Source organism: Camellia sinensis, chromosome 2, assembly GCF_055761805.1.
Source record: "Camellia sinensis isolate YWXY chromosome 2, ASM5576180v1, whole genome shotgun sequence".
In the NCBI taxonomy this organism is placed as follows: Eukaryota; Viridiplantae; Streptophyta; class Magnoliopsida; order Ericales; family Theaceae; genus Camellia; species Camellia sinensis.
The window spans coordinates 255,198-278,455 of record NC_138962.1 but is presented as its reverse complement, the minus strand read 5'-3'; positions in this window follow the sequence as shown (position 1 = coordinate 278,455).

Sequence of the window (23,258 nt, the reverse complement as noted above, 5' to 3'; positions counted from 1 at the left end):
TCTTTTTTTATTCAAGTTTCTTTTCTATTTCACTTCTTTTTTTACTTAATTTTCAAATAGATTGTTATGGTATAGTGGTTTGGGGATTGAACTTTCATTTTTAATTTTATGCAACTTTCACTTTTATTTTTATTGAACTTCAATTTTTGTTGAATTTACTTTTCTATTAAACTTCTTTTTTTATTCAATTTCCCAATAGATCGTGAAGTTATAGTGGTTTCTGGACTGAACTTCCATTTTTAATTTTATGCAACTTTCACTTTTATTTTTTTCCAACTTCCATTTTTATTCAATTTACTTTTCTATTAAACACCCTTTTATATTTAATTTCCAAATAGATCGTTAACATATGGTGGTTTCATGAATGAACTTCCAATTTTAATTTTCTGCAACTTCCATTTTTATTTTTATTCAACTTCTTTTTTTATTCAAGTTTCCTTTCTATTCAACTTCTTTTTTTATTTAATTGCCAAATAGATTGTTATGGTATAGTGGTTTCTGGATTGAACTTTCATTTTTAATTTTATGCAACTTTCACTTTTATTTTTATTGAACTTCCATTTTTATTGCATTTACTTTTCTATTAAACTTTTTTTTATTTAATTTCCAAATAGATCGTTAAGGTATAGTGGTTTATGGATTAAACTTCCATTTTTAATTTTATGCAACTTTCATTTTTATTTTTATTTAACTTCCATTTTTATTCAATTTACTTTTCTTTTAAACTTCCTTTTTTATTTAATTTCCAAATAGATAGTTAAAGTATAGTGGTTTCTCGAATGAACTTCCATTATTATTTTTATTCGACTTCTATTTTTATTCAATTTACTTTTCTATTCAACTTTCATTTTTATTTAATTTCCAAATAGATCGTGAAGTTATAGTGGTTTATGGATTGAACTTCCATTTTTAATTTTATGCAACTTTCATTTTTATTTTTATTCCCTTCCGTTTTTATTCAATTTACTTTTCTATTAAACTTCCTTTTTTATTTAACTTCCAAATAGAATGTTAAGGTATAGTGGTTTCTTGAATGATCTTCCATTTTTAATTTTCTGCAACTTCCATTTTTATTTTTATTCGACTTCCATTTTTACTCAAGTTATTTTTCTATTCAACTTCCTTTTTTATTTAATTTCCAAATAGATCGTTAAGGTATATAGTGGCTTCTTGAATGAACTTCCATTTTTAATTTTCTGCAACTTCCATTTTTATTTTTAATTAACTTCCTTTTTCATTCTAGTTTCTTTTCTACTCAACTTCCTTTTCTATTTAATTTCCCAATAGACCGTTAAATTATAGTGGTTTCTGGATTGAACTTCCATTTTTAATTTTATGCAACTTTCACTTTTATTTTTATTCAACTTCCATTTTTATTCAATTTACTTTTCTATTAAACTTCATTTTTTATTTAATTTACAAATAGATCGTTAAGGTATTGTGGTTTCTTGAATGATCTTTCATTTTTAATTTTCTGCAACTTCCATTTTTATTTTTATTCGACTTCCATTTTTATTCAATTTACTTTTCTATTCAACTTCCTTTTTTATTTAATTTCCAAATAGATCGTTAAGATATAGTGGTTTCTGGATTGAACTTCCATTTTTAATTTTATACAACTTTCATTTTTATTTTTATTCAACTTCCATTTTTATTTAAATTACTTTTCTATTAAACTTCCTTTTTTATTTAATTTCCAAATAGATCGTTAATGTATAGTGGTTTCTGGACTGAACTTCCATTTTTAATTTTCTGCAACTTCCATTTTTATTTCTATTCAACTTCCAATTTTATTCATGTTATTTTTCTCTTCCACTTCCTTTTTTATTTAATTTCCAAATAAATAGTTAAGGTGTAGTTGTTTCTTGAATGAACTTCCATTTTTAATTTTCTGCAACTTCTATTTTTATTTTTATTTAACTACCTTTTTTATTTAATTTCCAAATAGATCGTTAAGGTATAGTGGTTTCTGGATTGAACTTCCATTTTTAATTTCCTACAACTTCCATTTTTATTTTTATTCAACTTTTATTTTATTCAATTTACTTTTCTACTAAACTTCGTTTTTTTATTTAATTTCCAAACAGATCGTTAAGGTATAGCGGTTTCTTCAATGAACTTACATTTTTAATTTTCTGCAACTTGCATTTTTATTTCTATTCAACTTTTTTTATTCAAGTTTCTTTTCTATTCAACTTCCTTTTTTTCTTATTTTCCAAATAGATCATTAAGGTATAGTGGTTTCTGGACTGAACTTCCATTTTTATTTTTATGCAACTTTCACTTTTATTTTTTTTCAACTTCCATTTTAATTCAATTTACTTTTCTATTAAACTTCCTTTTATATTTAATTTCCAAATAGATCGTTAACGTATAGTGGTTTCTTGAATGATCTTCCATTTTTAATTTTCTGCAACTTCCATTTTTACTCAAGTTATTTTTCTATTCAACTTCTTTTCTTATTTAATTTCCAAATAGATCGTTAAGGTATAGTGGTTTCTTGAATGAACTTCCAATTTTAATTTTCTGTAACTTCCATTTTTTTTTCTATTCAACTTCTTTTTTTATTCAAGTTTCTTTTCTATTCAACTACTTTTTTTATTTAATTTTCAAATAGATTGTTATGGTATAGTGGTTTGGGGATTGAACTTTCATTTTTAATTTTATGTAACTTTCCCTTTTATTGTTTTTGAACTTCCATTTTTATTTAATTCACTTTTCTATTAAACTTCCTTTTTTATTTAATTTACAAATAGATCGTTAAGGTATAGTGATTTCTTGAATGAACTTCCAATTTTAATTTTCTGCAACTTCCATTTTTATTTCTCTTCAACTTCTTTTTTTATTCAAGTTTGTTTTCCATTCAACATCTTTTTTTATTTAATTTCCAAATAGATTGTTATGGTATAGTGGTTTCTGGATTGAACTTTCATTTTTAATTTTATGCAACTTTCACTTTTATTTTTATTGAACTTCCATTTTTATTGCATTTACTTTTCTATTAAACTTTCTTTTTTATTTAATTTCCAAATAGATCGTTAAGGTATAGTGGTTTCTTTAATGAACTTCCATTTTTAATTTTATGCAACTTTCATTTTTATTTTTATTCAACTTCCATTTTTATTCAACTTATTTTTCTATTCAACTTCCTTTTTTATTTAATTTCCAAATAGATCGTTCAGGTATTGTGGTTTCTTGAATGAACTTCCATTTTTTATTTTCTGCAACTTCCATTTTTATTTTTATTCGACTTCCATTTTTATTCAAGTCATTTTTCTATTCAACTTTCTTTTTTATTTAATTTCCAAATAGATCGTTAAGGTATAGTGGTTTCTTGAATGAACTTCCATTTTTAATTTTCTGCAACTTCCATTTTTATTTTTATTCGAGTTCCACTTTTATTCAATTTACTTTTCTATTCAACTTCCTTTTTTATTTAATTTCCAAATAGACCGTTAAGGTATAGTGGTTTCTGGATTGAACTTCCATTTTTAATTTTGCAAACTGCTAAAGTATGTTCTGGTGACCATGGTGGATGATTTTTTCTGAGTCTGGTATACAGAATGGTAGCATCTGCGGCTAGATTATGATAACAGTCTCGAACATAGTTAAGACTTTCTAAAAATCTCTGTAACTGAGTTTTGTCTTTAATTTCATCGGGAAATTTCGAAGCAAACTCCATACTTCTGTTAATCGGAATAATACTTCCATTAGAAATATTATGACCTAAATATCTGATAGTAGTTTGGAATAACTGCATTTTTGGGGCAGAAATAACTAAACCATTTCTGATAATAACATTCTTAAAAATATTAAGATGTTTAATATGCTGGTCAATTGATGAGGAAAAGATTAAAACATCATCAATATAGGATAAAGTAAATTCTGTATATTGATTAAAAATATCCTGGTATTTCTACGGTATTTTCATGTGGTTCAGTCATGGTTGTATAACGATCATATATGTCTAATTTATTTAATTTATAATTATAGTATGTGATAATTAAAACATGGCTCTGATACCAATAACTACTGTAGGAAATACAGTTTCCTCTTTAGCAGAAGCAGCTGAATTAGTAGCTTACCAGGATGTAAAGGAAGCCCTAGATAAATGGACTATCCCAACAGTAGATCCGAAAACCATCTATAAGAAAGGACACTTTCAATTTTTCAGTAAAACTATAATCAAGACATTTGAACATGCATCTTGTATTTAGAATAATGATGAAATAATCCGTTTAATTCACATAAATGATTTCATTCCGTTTTTAAAAACATACAAGTACATCCATATAGGATTGATACAAATTGCATTTAAACCATTGACCCTTCTTGGTCAAAACACCAGTATCCAATGTACCCTCAGAGATGGAAGGTGTCTTAACTGGAGAGCCTCCCTAATGGGAGCAATTGAGACAAGTTTGTCTCATGGACCAGTGTATTTTGATATTTATCCAAATCTTAGCATAGCTTTGTGTGATGCTAATCTATCCGATGTTCTTGAACTATGAGTTCTTACTCATGGTTATGAGTATAAACCTGGAACCCCTCCTTTTTCAGTACATTCCAGAATTTACATTAAGGCTTTAACAACTTTAAATCCTTATGTTAGAAAGAAAACTGAAACAGGACAAACAGTATTAATTGAAACTAATCTTTATAGCAGTCAGGTAGCCGTACCAAAGTTAATCCCATGGAAGGATATAACTTTTCCCGAAAGATGGCATATTCCTAATGCTGTTCCTCCTAAGCCGATTATCCAACATAACATCGATGACGTTATCCAAACGCAAGGAGGTAATGTTTACCTCCAATTCCAGAAACCTTTGCTTACCCGCAGAAGTTCTTCTAATGCTAGTTTTCGAACAGCACCTCGAAGTTTTTCCAATAACAGTTTCCGATCTGTTCCACCCTATAGGGTAGACCTTCCCGAATCTAGTAGACAGTCCGTTGACTCTCTCCTCCAACAGATTCCTTCTAGACCTCCTAGTAGACCACCTAGTGATCCACAGGAAGATCCTATGACTTCAGAAATCCAAGGAATCAGATTATCCCAAAACAGAATTCCTCATGGTGTTTATACAACACCACCTCAACCAGATAGCCCAACGGCCAGTGATATGAATTTTGAAATTTAAATGGATTTTACACCAGGAAGCAAAAATAGAAAAATATTAAATCAGGAATTTAACTAGGCAAAATATAAAGACTTTAGAGATTGGTATTTTGCCAATCATTCTCCTGACCAGTTAGAAGAATATAAAACTCAATATTACCAACATCTTGAGTTACATCAGCAATTAATATCTTTTGTAGAATGGTATCAAACAATTACTCAACCACGGCTTAATGCCATTGAAGATCAGTACAAGACTTGGACTACAACTGAAGGACAAGCTATTAATGCTCTCCATCCTCCATCTCAAGCCTTAGAATTAGCTCTGAATGGTGAAACCACACGACAACCGTTATTAGCCACAACATATATCGATGCTCAATCAGGCAAATTTACTAAAACCGAAGGTTTATTAGTCAAACAGAACAATTATACCAATTTAATCTGTCAAACTATGAGTAAACAGTTAACCAGAATTGAGGAAGCTATTACTACCTTCAAAGATAGGAGTTTAGCCTTACCTGTAACAGGATCTTCGACCCTACATCCAGTCTCCATTAAACCACCCTTAGAGGTTACAAACTTCAAATTAAAAGCCTCTAATACAGAATTTATGGACACCCTTCTACAAAAAATGCAGACCTTACATGTCCGTCCTCCAGCTACTCCACCCGGACCAACCAGCGGATCCATTCAAATGCTTAGAGCTGAATCTACACCTGAGGATAACCTCTTACCCGAACAAATTTATGAAATTCAAATGAATTTCCAAGAACCCTCTTCCGTTAACAAACTGCATTCATATAGTTCCTCTAGACCTGCTATGTTACTGCCCAGTAGGAACTACTATGCGCGACCGACTCCTCCTGATGTTCTCTATGAAGAAACTTACATCAATGACCAGGGAAGCTATCATGGCAAGTATAGCGATCCCGGGTTTACCCTTGTTATACCGTGATCCGGACATGTGTCCGTGGATGTTGGTAGTTGTTTATTATCTTGTTTGCATCCTTTTTACTTCGTATTTGAGTTATAGGATGTGTTGGGCGGATTTGTTACAGGTTGGTTGAGTTTAGAAACCGAAACTAGTTGCCCAGATTTTTGGCCTGTACGCTCGAGCGGGGATTTTGGCGCTCGAGCGGAGATTACACCCTTTCAGTATTTTCCCCTGCAGCGTTGTACGCTCGAGCGTAGGGTTGGGAGCTCAAGCGGGGGTCTGGCTCTGCAAAAGTGCTGAGCGAGTGCATTATGCGCTCGAGCGGGAGGTTGGCCGCTCGAGCGGAAGGCTGTGAGTGGCCGCTCGAGCGGGGCGTTTTACGCTCGAGCGGAGACCTGGGTTAAAGTCCCGAAATTGTGACTTTTCAAATCACTTTTTCACTTTCTCTTCTCTCTCTTACTTTTCCTAAATCACCATTGTTGAGCCTCTCACTCTAGACTCTACCTTCTCTCTAGGTTTTGATCTAGTAGGAGTGATTTACTCACCTTTGGCCTTTACAAAAAAGTTGTTGATCGTCGAGGGCTTCATTTTAATCTGAAAATCTCGGGTTTTGGAGCACGTTGGGTTTTGTCGTCTTCTCCTTTGGGACTCCGAATTTGAGGTAGGGATAACCTACTCCTCTCTATGGGTTTTGTCTTTAAATTTTGGTATTTTGAGATGTTGGGCTTGGTTTGGTAATTTTGTGAAAGTTTGGGGCTTTTGTGCAATTATACAAAAGTTGGGGTTTCATTCATAATAAACCTAGATGCATGTTTGGCATGAAAAAAATGGAATGATTGTTGAATCATTGATGAAAATGGGACCTAAGGGTTTAAATGGTAATTATGGAAAATGGCCTAATTACATTGTTTAATTAATTGGGATAATTAATTGGTGAGAAATGAGGAAATGAAATGTTTATTGAATATCCATTTGTGCATTTATTTTCTGTTTTAGAAATAACTGCTTTGGGCTATCGGTGGAGGATAGTCGAGATTGTTGTAGACAATGCATGATGATTAGGTAAACGGAAACTAATCAATGGAATGAGTCATGGAACTTGACGGTTGATAGAATACATTAATTGTATGTATTGTGTGATTGTATATAGAACCAATGTGTTTATATACGTTATGTGTAGAGGAGGAGATAGGGGATGTACTCCGCGGTTTAGGGGAAGATAGGGGATGTACCTCTAAACCGGATAGGTATTGGGAGGAGATAGGGGATGAACTCCGTAGACAGAGCTCATATGCTTGTCTAGAGAAGTGAAGATAGAGCTCATATGCTTATCTTTGTGAAGTGTGGATATAGCTTATATGCTTATCTGTGGATATTGTTGATATACATATCTGAGAGAATGTGGATATAGCTTTTATGCTTATCTGAATGTGAGATATAGTCTTTATACATATCTGTGGAAATGATGATAGAGCTAGCATGCTTATCTGTTGAAAAAGGGAAAATGAAAAGTAATTGGGACTTGTAAGTCGTTGACATAAATATGTAATTTATGTGGTGGTATCAGTGTTGACCAACTATCAATTGCTAATGTTTTAGTCATTGTCCATGGTTGGTTTAGTGTATTTCTACTGGGCTGTGGCTCACCCTATATGGGAATATCATTTTCAGGTACAGGAAGCATGCCACCTCCAAGGACATAGCTGGGAGGCTAGTGGCGGGCATAGTTTTGTCGTTTTACTTTTGATGTATTACATGTAATTTCAAGCCAAGGGCTTAATGTGTAAACGAGTTAGAACTCTTTGTTGTAACCAAGTGTTAACTTGGAAAGCTGTAAGCCCGTAGGGCATTTTGTTATGAGGTTATCATGTAATACTTATGTCTTGAAACTCAATGAAATAAAGGAATGTGGTTAGTTTATATGTAAATGCTTGTCTTATCTGATGGGTTTAATGTTATTTTTTTGAGGGCGTTACAGCAAGACTATCTATGAATGGAACATAGATGGCAAATCAGAATACGGTATCTATAAAAAATTACATCAGATGCTAATGTATGCTACCGTTTGTCGACAATATAGTAACCAGGACCAAGCCATTGCTAAATTCATTATTAATGGTTTTACCGAACAACTTAAGGGATGGTGGGATAATATTCTCACTATTACTCAACAGTTAGAAATCCTTAATTCTATTAAGGTTGAAGTTGATCCCACAACCCACCAGCCTGTCCAACAGCCGGATGCTGTTTACACTCTCATCCAAACAATCATCCTCCATTTTGTTGGCACCAGTACTAGTTCTCAAGATCGCGGCCGAGAACTACTCCAGAACCTAAGATGTCCTTCTCTTACCCATTTCCGTTGGTATAAGGACGTTTTCCTCATTAAGGTCATGCAACGACCTGATGGTAACAGTGTTCATTGGAAAGCCAAATTTATTGATGGCCTTCCTACCCTCTTTGCCGAACGAGTTAGGAAAAAACTTCGGGACCGCCATGACCGGATGTCTATTCCTTATAAACAGTATACTTATGGACAACTTTGTTCCATAATTACAGACGAAGGTCTTTCCTTATGTAATGACCTTAAATTACATCACCAGATGAAACAACAGAATCTTATAGGAAGAAAAGAATTAGGCGAATTCTGTGAACAGTTTGCCTATGAACCTGTCATTAAATATCCAGGAAAAACTCATAAGATTTCTCATAAGAAGTCTTCAAAACCCTTCAGAAAAAAGTCCCATAAGACTAGCCATCCGCAAACAACTAAGAAGTTTTATCCAAAAAAGTCTACCAGTAAAAACAAAGGTAAAAACAAATCTGAAATCAAGTGTTATAAATGCGGTCAAATAGGACACTATGCAAACCGTTGCAAATCTAAAGCCAAATCTAAGGTTAATGAATTAAATCTTGATTTAGGCATTAAACAACAGATAATTCAGGCTCTTGAAGCCGAGGAAAATTCAACTGAAGAAGAAACCCCTTCTGAAGATGAAATTAATCAGTTATATTCCACTTCAACTAGTGAAGATGAACCAGAAGTATCTTGCCCTTGTAGTACTAATCAGGAACAAATATCAGAAATTAACTACTGGAAATCAATTGTTGAAATGAATGGATTAAACTTAGGAGAACCCAGTAGTATTAATGTCCTAACAGACACTCAAAAGGATATGCTTGCTGTTGCAGAACAGATCCAAGATCCAGAAATAAAAATGAAATATTTAAAGATGTGTTATGAACACCAACAGACAATACAGGAAACTCCTCCAATACCAGATTATTCCTATAATCTCCAAAATGTAATTAACAGAATACACACAAAATCGGTGACAGAACAACCAACCACAATTCAGGATTTAAAAATGGAAATTAATATTTTAAAAACAGAAGTTAAACACTTGCAAACAGCTAGTGAAGCCGCAATCAAAGATATCAAATATCTTCATACTCAGATATCTAAACAGAAAGAAAAAGAAAAGGAATCTGTCAAAGAAGAAGAAAAAACTAAATCTTCAACAACACCATATCTGTTATTAGTCAATCAGGTAACCTTCCAGAAATGGTATATCAAAATCTCTTTTATGATTAAACCCGATTTTATCATTAAAGATGCTATTGCTTTGGTAGATAGCAGAGTAGATATGAACTGTATCCAAGAAGGTATAGTTCCAACCAGGTATTTTGAAAAGACTACTCAACGTCTAACCAGTGCCAGTGGAAACTCTTTCCAGATCAGGTATAAAATTCCAGAAGCTTATATTTGTAACCAAGATTTATGTCTTCCAACTTCATTCATATTAGTCAGAAATCTTGCTACAAATATTATATTAGGCACCCATTTTCTTTGTCTTTTGATGCCTATACAGAAAATTGACCGACCAGGAATTTATTCCCAATTGCAGGGTAAAACAGTGATATTTGAATTTATTACTCAACCATATACCAAAGAGTTGGATCAAATCAGAGATTTAATATCTGTTAAACAAAATCAGATAAATTTAATACAAAAAGAAGTTCAATTTTTAACAACAGAACAAAGGTTGCAACAACCTTCTTTACAACAGAAAATTAAATCCTTAGAAAAAGAATTTCAAACAGAAGTTTGCGGTGATGTTCCAAATGCTTTTTGGGAACGCAAAAAACATACAGTCACCCTGCCTTATGAACCCGATTTTGACGAAAAATATATTCCAACTAGAGCTCGTCCCAGCCATATGAAAAAGGAATATATGGAATTATGCAAAACAGAAATTCAAAGTCTCATTGACAAGAAATTAATCCGACCCAGTCACTCCCCGTGGAGTTGTACCGCTTTTTATGTAAATAAAAATGCCGAACTTGAGCGTGGTGTACCTCGCCTTGTCATTAATTATAAACCGTTAAATGATAAATTAAAATGGATTCGTTATCCCATTCCGAATAAAAAAGATCTTCTAGATCGCCTCCAGGATGCAATTATATTTTCAAAATTTGATCTCAAATCAGGATATTGGCAAATTCAAATTGCAGAACAGGATCGTTATAAAACAGCTTTTACTGTACCCTTTCGGCATTACGAATGGAATGTCATGCCATTTGGATTAAAAAATGCTCCTTCAGAATTCCAACATATCATGAATGATATTTTTAATCCATATACAGAATTTACTTTATCCTATATTGATGATGTTTTAATCTTTTCCTCATCAATTGACCAGCATATTAAACATCTTAATATTTTTAAGAATGTTATTATCAGAAATGGTTTAGTTATTTCTGCCCCAAAAATGCAGTTATTCCAACCTACTATCAGATATTTAGGTCATAATATTTCTAATGGAAGTATTATTCCGATTAACAGAAGTATGGAGTTTGCTTCGAAATTTCCCGATGAAATTAAAGACAAAACTCAGTTACAGAGATTTTTAGGAAGTCTTAACTATGTTCGAGACTTGTAACGCCCTCAAAATAATAGCAATAAACCCATCAGATAAGACATGCAATTACATTTAGACTAACTGCATTCCTTTCATTCATTAGAATTCCAAGACATAAGTATTACATGTTAACCTCATAACAAAATGCCCTACGGGCTTACAGCTTTCCAAGTTAACACTTGGTTACAACAAAGAGTTCTAACTCGTTTACACGTTAAGCCCTTGGCTTGAAATTACATGTAATACATCAAAAGTAAAACGACAAAACTATGCCCGCCACTAGCCTCCCAGCTATGTCCTTGGAGGTGGCATGCTTCCTGCACCTGAAAATGATATTCCCATATAGGGTGAGCCACAGCCCAGTAGAAATACACTAAACCAACCATGGACAATGACTAAAACATTAGCATTTGATAGTTGGTCAACACTGATACAATTACATAAATTACATATTTATGTCAACGACTTACAAGTCCCAATTACTTTTCATTTTCCCTTTTTCAACAGATAAGCATGCTAGCTCTATCATCATTTCCACAGATATGTATAAAAAACTATATCTCACATTCAGATAAGCATAAAAGCTATATCCACATTCTCAACAGATATGTATATCAACAATATCCACAGATAAGCATACAAGCTGTATCCACACTCTACACCAGATATGTATATCAACAATATCCACAGATAAGCATACAAGCTGTATCCACACTTCACAAAGATAAGCATATGAGCTCTATCTTCACTTCTCTAGACAAGCATATGAGCTCTGTCTACGGAGTTCATCCCCTATCTCCTCCCAATACCTATCCGGTTTAGAGGTACATCCCCTATCTTCCCCTAAACCGCGGAGTACATCCCCTATCTCCTCCTCTACACATAACGTATATAAACACATTGGTTCTATATACAATCACACAATACACACAATTAATGTATTCTATCAACCGTCAAGTTCCATGACACATTCCATTGATTAGTTTTCGTTTACCTAATCATCATGCATTGTCTACAACAATCTCGACTATCCTCCACCGATAGCCCAAAGCAGTTATTTCTAAAACAGAAAATAAATGCACAAATGGATATTCAATCAACATTTCATTTCCTCATTTCTCACCAATTAATTATCCCAATTAATTAAACAATGTAATTAGGCCATTTTCCATAATTACTATTTCAACCCTTAGGTCCCATTTTCATCAATGATTCAACAATCATTCTATTTTTCTATGCCAAACATGCATCTAGGTTTATTATGAATAAAACCCCAACTTTTGTAAAAATACACAAAAGCCCCAAACTTTCACAAATTTACCAAACCAAGCCCAACATCTCAAAATACCAAAATTTAAAGACAAAACCCATAGAGAGGAGTAGGTTATCCCTACCTCAAATTCGGAGTCCCAAAGGAGAAGACGACAAAACCCAACGTGCTCCAAAACCCGAGATTTTCAGATTAAAATGAAGCCCTCGACGATCAACAACTTTTTTGTAAAGGCCAAAGGTGAGTAAATCACTCCTACTAGATCAAAACCTAGAGAGAAGGTAGAGTCTAGAGTGAGAGGCTCAACAATGGTGATTTTGGAAAAGTAAGAGAGAGAAGAGAAAGTGAAAAGTGATTTGAAAAGTCACAATTTCGGGACTTTAACCCAGGTCTCCGCTCGAGCGTAAAACACCCCGCTCGAGCGGCCACTCACAGACTTCCGCTCGAGCGGCCAACCTCCCGCTCGAGCGCAGAATGCACTCGCCCAGCACTTTTGCAGAACCAGGCCTCCGCTCGAGCTCCCAATCCCTACGCTCGAGCTCACAACACTGCACAACAAGATACTGGATGGATGTAATCTACGCTCGAGCGCAAACACCTCCGCTCGAGCGTACAGGCCAAAAATCTGGGCAACTAGTTTTGGTTTCTAAACTCAACCAACCTGTAACAAACCCGCTCAACACATCCTATAACTCAAATACAAAGTAAGAAAGGATGTAAACAAGATAATAAACAACTACCAACATCCACGGGCACATGCCCGGATCACTATACAACAAGGGTAAACCCGGGATCGCTATAACCTCCCCCCCTTAAAGAATTTCGTCCTCGAAATTAAACACAATTTTTCAAAAACAAGTTTTCCTCCATTTTAAACAATGTTACATTTTAACATTCAACAATTCGACCCATTACCGGTCATCCCATCCCTTTAACAAGAGACATATCACAATATGTAAACAACATATGTATTTTCAACATGCATCAACATTATGCACTATCCTTCCAATTTCAACAATATATTTAACACATATAATGTCACTTTCAACTTCCATATGAGGCAAGTTCCAAAACATACTTCCAATAACCAAAACATTTTCAATGTTTCACAACTTAAGACATATATCCAAGCTCTTAAGTTCAACAAAATGTAAAATTTAAACATAAGATTACATAACAACAAACAAGTCCGGATATTTCTCTCGGACTTCCAACTCACGTTCCCAAGTGGCTTCCTCCACTCCGTGATGTTTCCACAAGACTTTCACCAAAGGAATGGTCTTGCCACGTAGGACCTGATCCCGCCTATCCAAGACCCGAACCGGTCTCTCCTCATACGAGGCATCCTCATCTACCTCTAAATCAGTCCAATCCAACACATGTGATGGATCTGGCTCATACTTCCGAAGCATACTCACATGAAACACGTCATGCACTCCGGATAACTGCGGCGGTAAGGCTAACCGATAAGCAACCTCGCCTATCTTCTCAAGGATCTCAAAAGGACCAATAAACCGAGGGGATAACTTCCCACTCTTCCCAAACCTCATCAGGCCTCGCCTAGGTGATATCTTCAGAAAGACATGATCACCTACCTCAAACGCCAAAGGCCTCCTCCTACGGTCGGCATAACTCTTTTGTCGACTCTGGGCTGTAACAAGCCTCCTACGGATAAGCTCAACTTTCTCCGTCGTCTCCCTAACCAACTCCGGACCCAACAAAGGTGCATCACCCACCTCGGCCCAACAAACTGGAGACCTACACGGTCGGCCATACAAGGCCTCAAACGGTGCCATACCGATGCTAGACTGAAAACTGTTGTTGTAGGCAAACTCTACCAATGGCAAGTGCCTCTCCCACGTCCCACTGAAATCCAGGACACAACCCCGAAGCATATCCTCGAGGATCTGAATAGTACGCTCGGACTGCCCGTCAGTCTGAGGATGATAAGCCGTACTAAAGGTCAACTTAGTGCCCAGTGCACTCTGCAAACTCTGCCACAACCTAGCAGTAAAACGAGGATCTCTATCTGAGACGATCGTCACTGGGACCCCGTGCAATCTCACTACGTCCCGAATATACAAATCGGCAAGATGATCTACCGAATCTCTCACGCGCATAGGAATGAAGTGCGCCGACTTAGTCAACCGGTCTACAACCACCCAAATAGCATCACTACCCCGCTGAGTCCTCGGAAGACCTACAACGAAGTCCATAGTGACATGCTCCCACTTCCACTCGGCAATAGGCAAGGGTTGCAACAAACCCGCTGGCCTCTGATGCTCGGCCTTCACTTGCTGGCAAGTAAGGCACTTCGATACGAAAACAGCCACATCTCTCTTCATACCCCGCCACCAAAACTGGCGACCTAAATCCTGATACATCTTAGTACCTCCCGGATGCACCGCAAGGCGCGAATGATGAAACTCTCGGAGTACTTCCTCTCGGCAAGCCTCCGGTACAAACAAACGGTCTCGGTATCTCACACTCAGGTCGGGATACACCGTCAAACCCTTCTCAACTTTCCCACTGGCGATCTTCTCTCGGAGGGATTCTACCTCAAGGTCACCTCTCTGTGCCTCTAACACTCTAGTCACAAGTGTAGGCTGCACCACGACAGAAAACAAGGCCGCAGCCTCAACAGATTCGCCCAGTAGCAAATCAAACTCGCCAAGTGCTCCCAACATCACCCATTCCCGGATGGCTATGCAAGCTACATCACTAATGGTTTTCCTACTAAGGGCATCGGCCACAACATTGGCCTTTCCCGGATGATAATGCAACTCAAAATCATAATCCTCGATGAACTCCATCCATCTCCTCTGCCTCAGATTCAAGTCTCTCTGTGTAAACAGATACTTCAAACTCTTGTGATCCGAGAATACCTCGAACCTCTCACCATAAAGGTAGTGCCTCCAGATTTTCAAGGCAAAAATCACTGCTGCTAACTCTAGGTCGTGTGTGGGGTAATTCTTCTCGTGTATTTTCAACTGACGTGAGCCATAAGCTACCACTTTCCCCTCTTGCATCAACACACAACCCAAACCCTCTCGTGAGGCATCACAATAAACCGCATAACCCAACCCTCTCTCCGGAATAATCAACACCGGAGCGGTGGTCAATCAAATTTTCAACTCTTGGAACGACTTTTCACAAGTCTCACTCCACACAAACTTGACTCCCTTTCGAGTCAGTCTAGTCAACGGTGACGCTAACCTGGAGAAATCTTTCACAAACCGACGGTAATACCCAGCCAATCCCAGAAAACTGCGGATCTCAAACACACTCTTAGGCTGTGCCCAATCTTGCACTGCCTCAACCTTGGATGTATCAACAGACACCCCTTCCCCGGATACCACGTGGCCTAAGAATTTGACTTCCCCCAGCCAGAACTCACACTTCCCAAACTTGGCATACAGCCTATGGGCTCTAAGTAACTCAAGCACCACTCTCAAGTGTGCCTCGTGCTCCTCCTCAGAAGACGAATAGATAAGGATATCATCCACAAAAACGACCACAAATCGGTCTAAGAACTCCCGGAAAATCCGGTTCATCAAGTCCATAAAGACTGCCGGTGCATTGGTAAGTCCGAATGGCATCACCAAAAACTCGTAATGGCCATACCGCGTACGGAATGCCGTCTTAGGAATATCTTCCTCCCTGACCCTCAACTGATGGTAACCCGATCTCAAGTCTATCTTAGAGAAACAACGGAAACCCTTCAACTGGTCAAACAAATCATCTATACGGGGCATAGGGTACTTATTCTTAACCGTAGCCCGATTCAACTTCCGGTAGTCTATACACAATCTCAAGGCACCATCTTTCTTTTTAACAAAGAGTGCCGGTGCTCCCCACAGTGAAACACTAGGGCGAACAAAGCCCTTATCTAGCAATTCCTGGAGCTGAACTTTCAACTCAACCAACTCTGCTGGAGCAAAACGGTAAGGTGCCATAGAAATCGGCGCCGTACCAGGCACTAAATCAATAGAGAACTCTATCTCTCGGTGAGGTGGCAAACTAACAAGATCTTCGGGAAAGACATCCGAATACTCACAAACCACCCTCGGTAACACAACCTGGGTCTCAACACTCTCACCACTCTCAGAGCTAGCAAGTAGACTACTAAGCTCACTTCGCCCTCGCGAATCATACCCCGGTGGCAAAACACTACCAACCCGGTCTCCCAAGAAATGGAACCACTCCCCGCTCAAGGTACATAACGTGACCCTCTGGCGGTAGCAATCAATAACAGCCCGGTATGACGATAGCCAGTCCATACCCAAAATAACATCAAAACCCTTCATGGGCATGACAACAAACGGAAAAGGAAGCCTATAATCGGCGACCTCAATATCACATCCTCTAACACCCTGTTTCAGAATCAACTCACCACCCAAAGGCGATACCACACAAATAGGAGATGCTAACTGTGCTAACTCCAATTCCAAAACAGATGCAAATGCAGCAGATACAAAAGAATGAGATGCACCCGTGTCTATCAACACATTAGCAACTGAGTTGCAAAACAGAAAAGTACCTCTCACTACTGATGGAGCCGGTACTAAGTCCTGCGCGGTAACAGCATACACGCGCCCCGTAGGCCCCTGGTCTACCTGCTCACCTCTCGGAGCAAAAGACTGCTGCACAGACTGGGATGACGAAGCTCCCGGATTGGCCCTCGAGGCCTGCACAGACTGAGCTGGCTGAAAACCCTGCGTCTGTCTAGAACCAGACGCTCCCGAAGTGGCACTCAACTGTGGGCAAAACCTCTTCATGTGCCCAGGTTGTCCACACTGATAACAAGTCAAGAGCTGCCCCCTGCCCAAACTCTGACTCTGCGGTCTAGCTGAAGAAGAAGCAGCTTTCTGACCCCCACCCTTCTGTGGGCAAACAGATACCTTGTGACCCAGCTGGCCACACTTGTAACAGGTGAAATCCCCCTGACCACCTCTCCCGGAGCCTGCACTCGGCACTGGGAAGGTCGATCTAGCAACACCACCCTGCGACTGCTGAGGGTTAGAACCCCTCTGCCTCCTGCCATCACCCTGACTATCCTGGCTCCTCTTGGAGCCTCTCTGGCCCTCATCCTCCTCCTGCATCATAAGCTCCATATGAGCTGCAGCGTCCACTAGGTGTCTATACTCTCGAATATAAGACCCACCAATTCTCAACTTGAGGCCCCGCCTCAACTTCCGCTCAAACTCATAGCAACGGCGTTCCTCAGACGCCACCAGTTCAGGTGCAAACCTAGACAGACTGGTAAAAGTAGCCTCAAACTCGGCCACTGACAAGCCCTGCTGATTAAGCCGGCTAAACTGATCCCTCAGCTTCTCCCTAGCTGCTGCTGATAAAAACCTCTCCTGAAAAGCATTCACAAACGCCTCCCAAGTACCACCGACACGAGCTTTCTTGTACTTCCACCATTGACCCGCATCTCCCTTCAGTTGGAAGGATGCCAAGGTCACTTTCAGTGCTCCGTCCTCGATGCCAAGCATCTCAAACGTCTTCGTTGTCTGTTCGAGCCATTCATCTGCCTTAAGCGGCTCTTTAGGATCCCCGATAAACTCGTCCAGATTACACCGGAAGAACTCCCTCTTCAAGAAAGAAGGCCCTGCCTCAGCTGCCTGATTCCCAGCTCTAAGAATAGCCAAGGCTCCTGCTATCTCTCTGGCCAAGGCACCCATAGCCTGCTGACCTACTGGCTCGGCCACATTGGCCTGCCCAACTCCCTCCTGCACTGCCGGAATCTCACCCTGTAACGGTACTTCCTGCCTCGCAGGTCTACCACGCCTAGCACCTCTTCCTCGTCCTGACATCCTAATAAAGGCAACACAGAACGTTAACACATTCATAAGTGTGCCAAAACTAAACACTCACGTCCTAATGCATGGACAACTGTAATTCACTCCACATAAGCACATAAACACATAAGCACTTACGAACTTCATTTCCGGATAATGATAGTCCCGAGACGTTACTAGAGTTCCGGTTAGAAACAGCATTGATCAAGTGCTTTTCCAACAAGACTCCCAAAAACTCAAGGATCCAATCAATATCCTAGAAATTAAATCCCATACCCACATAGTCACATAAGCATGTTATCAATTAAGCACATAGCATATGATACTACATCTAAGTCTCTATCAAGCGAGACAAACCCATTGTGATCCTAATCACTTCCCACGTACCCAAAGTATTCGAACCCGGTACGCTCTGATACCAAGTTGTAACGCCCTCAAAATAATAGCAATAAACCCATCAGATAAGACATGCAATTACATTTAGACTAACTGCATTCCTTTCATTCATTAGAATTCCAAGACATAAGTATTACATGTTAACCTCATAACAAAATGCCCTACGGGCTTACAGCTTTCCAAGTTAACACTTGGTTACAACAAAGAGTTCTAACTCGTTTACACGTTAAGCCCTTGGCTTGAAATTACATGTAATACATCAAAAGTAAAACGACAAAACTATGCCCGCCACTAGCCTCCCAGCTATGTCCTTGGAGGTGGCATGCTTCCTGCACCTGAAAATGATATTCCCATATAGGGTGAGCCACAGCCCAGTAGAAATACACTAAACCAACCATGGACAATGACTAAAACATTAGCATTTGATAGTTGGTCAACACTGATACAATTACATAAATTACATATTTATGTCAACGACTTACAAGTCCCAATTACTTTTCATTTTCCCTTTTTCAACAGATAAGCATGCTAGCTCTATCATCATTTCCACAGATATGTATAAAAAACTATATCTCACATTCAGATAAGCATAAAAGCTATATCCACATTCTCAACAGATATGTATATCAACAATATCCACAGATAAGCATACAAGCTGTATCCACACTCTACACCAGATATGTATATCAACAATATCCACAGATAAGCATACAAGCTGTATCCACACTTCACAAAGATAAGCATATGAGCTCTATCTTCACTTCTCTAGACAAGCATATGAGCTCTGTCTACGGAGTTCATCCCCTATCTCCTCCCAATACCTATCCGGTTTAGAGGTACATCCCCTATCTTCCCCTAAACCGCGGTGTACATCCCCTATCTCCTCCTCTACACATAACGTATATAAACACATTGGTTCTATATACAATCACACAATACACACAATTAATGTATTCTATCAACCGTCAAGTTCCATGACACATTCCATTGATTAGTTTTCGTTTACCTAATCATCATGCATTGTCTACAACAATCTCGACTATCCTCCACCGATAGCCCAAAGCAGTTATTTCTAAAACAGAAAATAAATGCACAAATGGATATTCAATCAACATTTCATTTCCTCATTTCTCACCAATTAATTATCCCAATTAATTAAACAATGTAATTAGGCCATTTTCCATAATTACTATTTCAACCCTTAGGTCCCATTTTCATCAATGATTCAACAATCATTCTATTTTTCTATGCCAAACATGCATCTAGGTTTATTATGAATAAAACCCCAACTTTTGTAAAAATACACAAAAGCCCCAAACTTTCACAAATTTACCAAACCAAGCCCAACATCTCAAAATACCAAAATTTAAAGACAAAACCCATAGAGAGGAGTAGGTTATCCCTACCTCAAATTCGGAGTCCCAAAGGAGAAGACGACAAAACCCAACGTGCTCCAAAACCCGAGATTTTCAGATTAAAATGAAGCCCTCGACGATCAACAACTTTTTTGTAAAGGCCAAAGGTGAGTAAATCACTCCTACTAGATCAAAACCTAGAGAGAAGGTAGAGTCTAGAGTGAGAGGCTCAACAATGGTGATTTTGGAAAAGTAAGAGAGAGAAGAGAAAGTGAAAAGTGATTTGAAAAGTCACAATTTCGGGACTTTAACCCAGGTCTCCGCTCGAGCGTAAAACACCCCGCTCGAGCGGCCACTCACAGACTTCCGCTCGAGCGGCCAACCTCCCGCTCGAGCGCAGAATGCACTCGCCCAGCACTTTTGCAGAACCAGGCCTCCGCTCGAGCTCCCAATCCCTACGCTCGAGCTCACAACACTGCACAACAAGATACTGGATGGATGTAATCTACGCTCGAGCGCAAACACCTCCGCTCGAGCGTACAGGCCAAAAATCTGGGCAACTAGTTTTGGTTTCTAAACTCAACCAACCTGTAACAAACCCGCTCAACACATCCTATAACTCAAATACAAAGTAAGAAAGGATGTAAACAAGATAATAAACAACTACCAACATCCACGGGCACATGCCCGGATCACTATACAACAAGGGTAAACCCGGGATCGCTATAAGACTATTATCATAATCTAGCCGCAGATGCTACCATTCTGTATACCAGACTCAGAAAAAATCCTCCACCATGGTCACCAGAACATACTTTACCAGTTCGCAAAATTAAAGCTAAAGTTCAACAGTTACCTTGCTTAAATTTACCCAATCCTAATTGGAAGAAGATTGTAGAGACTGATGCTTCCAATGAAGGATTTGGTGGTATTTTAAAACAGCTTAATCCCAAGACCCAGACAGAGGAATTATTGCGATTTCATTCTGGACATTGGAATCAAGCCGCTTTAAATTATCCGACCATTAAACGGGAATGTTTGGCCATTGTTAAATGTGTCATTAAATTTCAGGATGATTTATTAAATCAGCATTTCCTCATCAGAGTAGACTGCTCTGCTGCTAAACAGATTTTTAAACAAGATGTAAAAAATCTTGCATCCAAACAGATATTCTTGACGTGGCAGAGTTATTTATCCAATTTTGACTTTGACATTGAGTATATCAAAGGAGAAACTAACTCTTTGCCTGATTTCTTAACCCGTGAATATTTGCAGAAATCTGTCAATGAGCAGTAGAGGCCATCGTGGGCGAGGTCATGGCAGGGGCAACACCCCTCGCTATGATCAAACAGAATATCCACCCCTCTCTCGAGGAGGTCAAACCAGTAATCCATTTTTACTCAAGTTATTTTTATATTCAACTTCCTTTTTTATTTAATTTCCAAATAGATCGTTAAGGTATATAGTGGCATCTTGAATGAACTTCCATTTTTAATTTTCTGCAACTTCCATTTTTATTTTTATTTAATTTCCTTTTTCATTCTAGTTTCTTTTCTACTCAACTTCCTTTTTTATTTAATTTCCAAATAGACCGTTAAGGTATAGTGGTTTCTAGATTGAACTTCCATTTTTAATTTTATGCAACTTTCACTTTTATTTTTATTCAACTTCCATTTTTATTCAATTTACTTTTCTATTAAACTTCATTTTTTTATTTAATTTCCAAATAGATCGTTAAGGTATTGTGGTTTCTTGAATGAACTTCCATTTTTAATTTTCTGCAACTTCCATTTTTATTTTTATTCGACTTCCATTTTTATTCAATTTACTTTTCTATTCAACTTCCTTTTTTATTTAATTTCCAAATAGATCGTTAAGATATAATGGTTTCTGGATTGAACTTCCTTTTTTATTTAATTTCCAAATAGATCGTTAAGGTATTGTGGTTTCTGGAAGGAACTTTCATTTTTAATTTTCTGCAACTTCCATTTTTATTTCTATTCAACTTCCTTTTTTATTCATGTTATATTTCTATACCACTTCCTTTTTTATTTAATTTCCAAATAAATCGTTAAGGTGTAGTGGTTTCTTGAATGAACTTCCATTTTTAATTTTCTGCAACTTCCATTTTTATTTTTATTTAACTTCCATTTTTATTCATGTTTTTTTTTTTTCTATTGAACTTCCTTTTTTATTTAATTTCCAAATAGATCGTTAAGGTATAGTGGTTTTTGGATTGAACTTCCATTTTTCATTTTCTGCAACTTCCATTTTTATTTTTATTAAACTTTTATTTTTATTCAATTTACTTTTCTATTAAACTTCCTTTTTTTTATTTAATTTCCAAACAGATCGTTAAGGTATAGCGGTTTCTTGAATGATCTTCCATTTTTAATTTTCTGCAACTTCCATTTTTATTTTTATTCGACTTCCATTTTTATTCAAGTCATTTTTCCATTCAACTTCCTTTTTTTATTTAATTTCCAAATAGATCGTTCAAGTATAGCGGTTTCTTTAATGAACTTTCAATTTTAATTTTCTGCAACTTCCATTTGTATTTCTATTCAACTTCCTTATTTATTCAAGTTTCTTTTCTATTCAACTTCCTTTTTTATTAAATTTCCAAATAGATTGTTAAGGTATAGTGGTTTCTGGACTGAACTTCCATTTTTAATTTTATGCAACTTTCACTTTTATTTTTATTCAACTTCCATTTTTATTCAATCTACTTTTCTATTAAACTTCCTTTTTTATTTAATTTCCAAATAGATCGTTAAGGTATAGTGGTTTCTTGAATGAACTTTCATTTTTAATTTTCTGCAACTTCCATTTTTATTCAATTTACTTTTCTATTCAACTTACTTTTTTATTTAATTTCCAAATAGATCGTTAAGGTATAGTGGTTTCTTGAATGAACTTCCAATTTTAATTTTATGCAACTTTCATTTTCATTTTTATTTAACTTCCATTTTTATTCAATTTACTTTTCTATTAAAGTTCCTTTTTTATTTAATTTCCAAATAGATCGTTAAGGTATAGTGGTTTCTGGATTGAACTTCCATTTTTAATTTTCTGTACCTTCCATTTTTATTTTTATTCGACTTCCATTTTTATTCAATTTACTTTTCTATTCAACTTCCTTTTTTATTTAATTTCCAAATAGATCGTTAAGGTATAGTGGTTTATGGATTGAACTTCCATTTTTAATTTTATGCAACTTTCATTTTTATTTTTATTCAACTTCCTTTTTTATTCAATTTACTTTTCTATTAAACTTCCTTTTTTTATTTAATTTCCAAATAGATCGTTAAGGTAACGTGGTTTCTTGAATGATCTTCCATTTTTAATTTTCTGCAACTTCCATTTTTATTTTTATTCGACTACCATTTTTACTCAAGTTATTTTTTTATTCAACTTCCTTTTTTATTTAATTTCCAAATAGATCATTAAGGTATAGT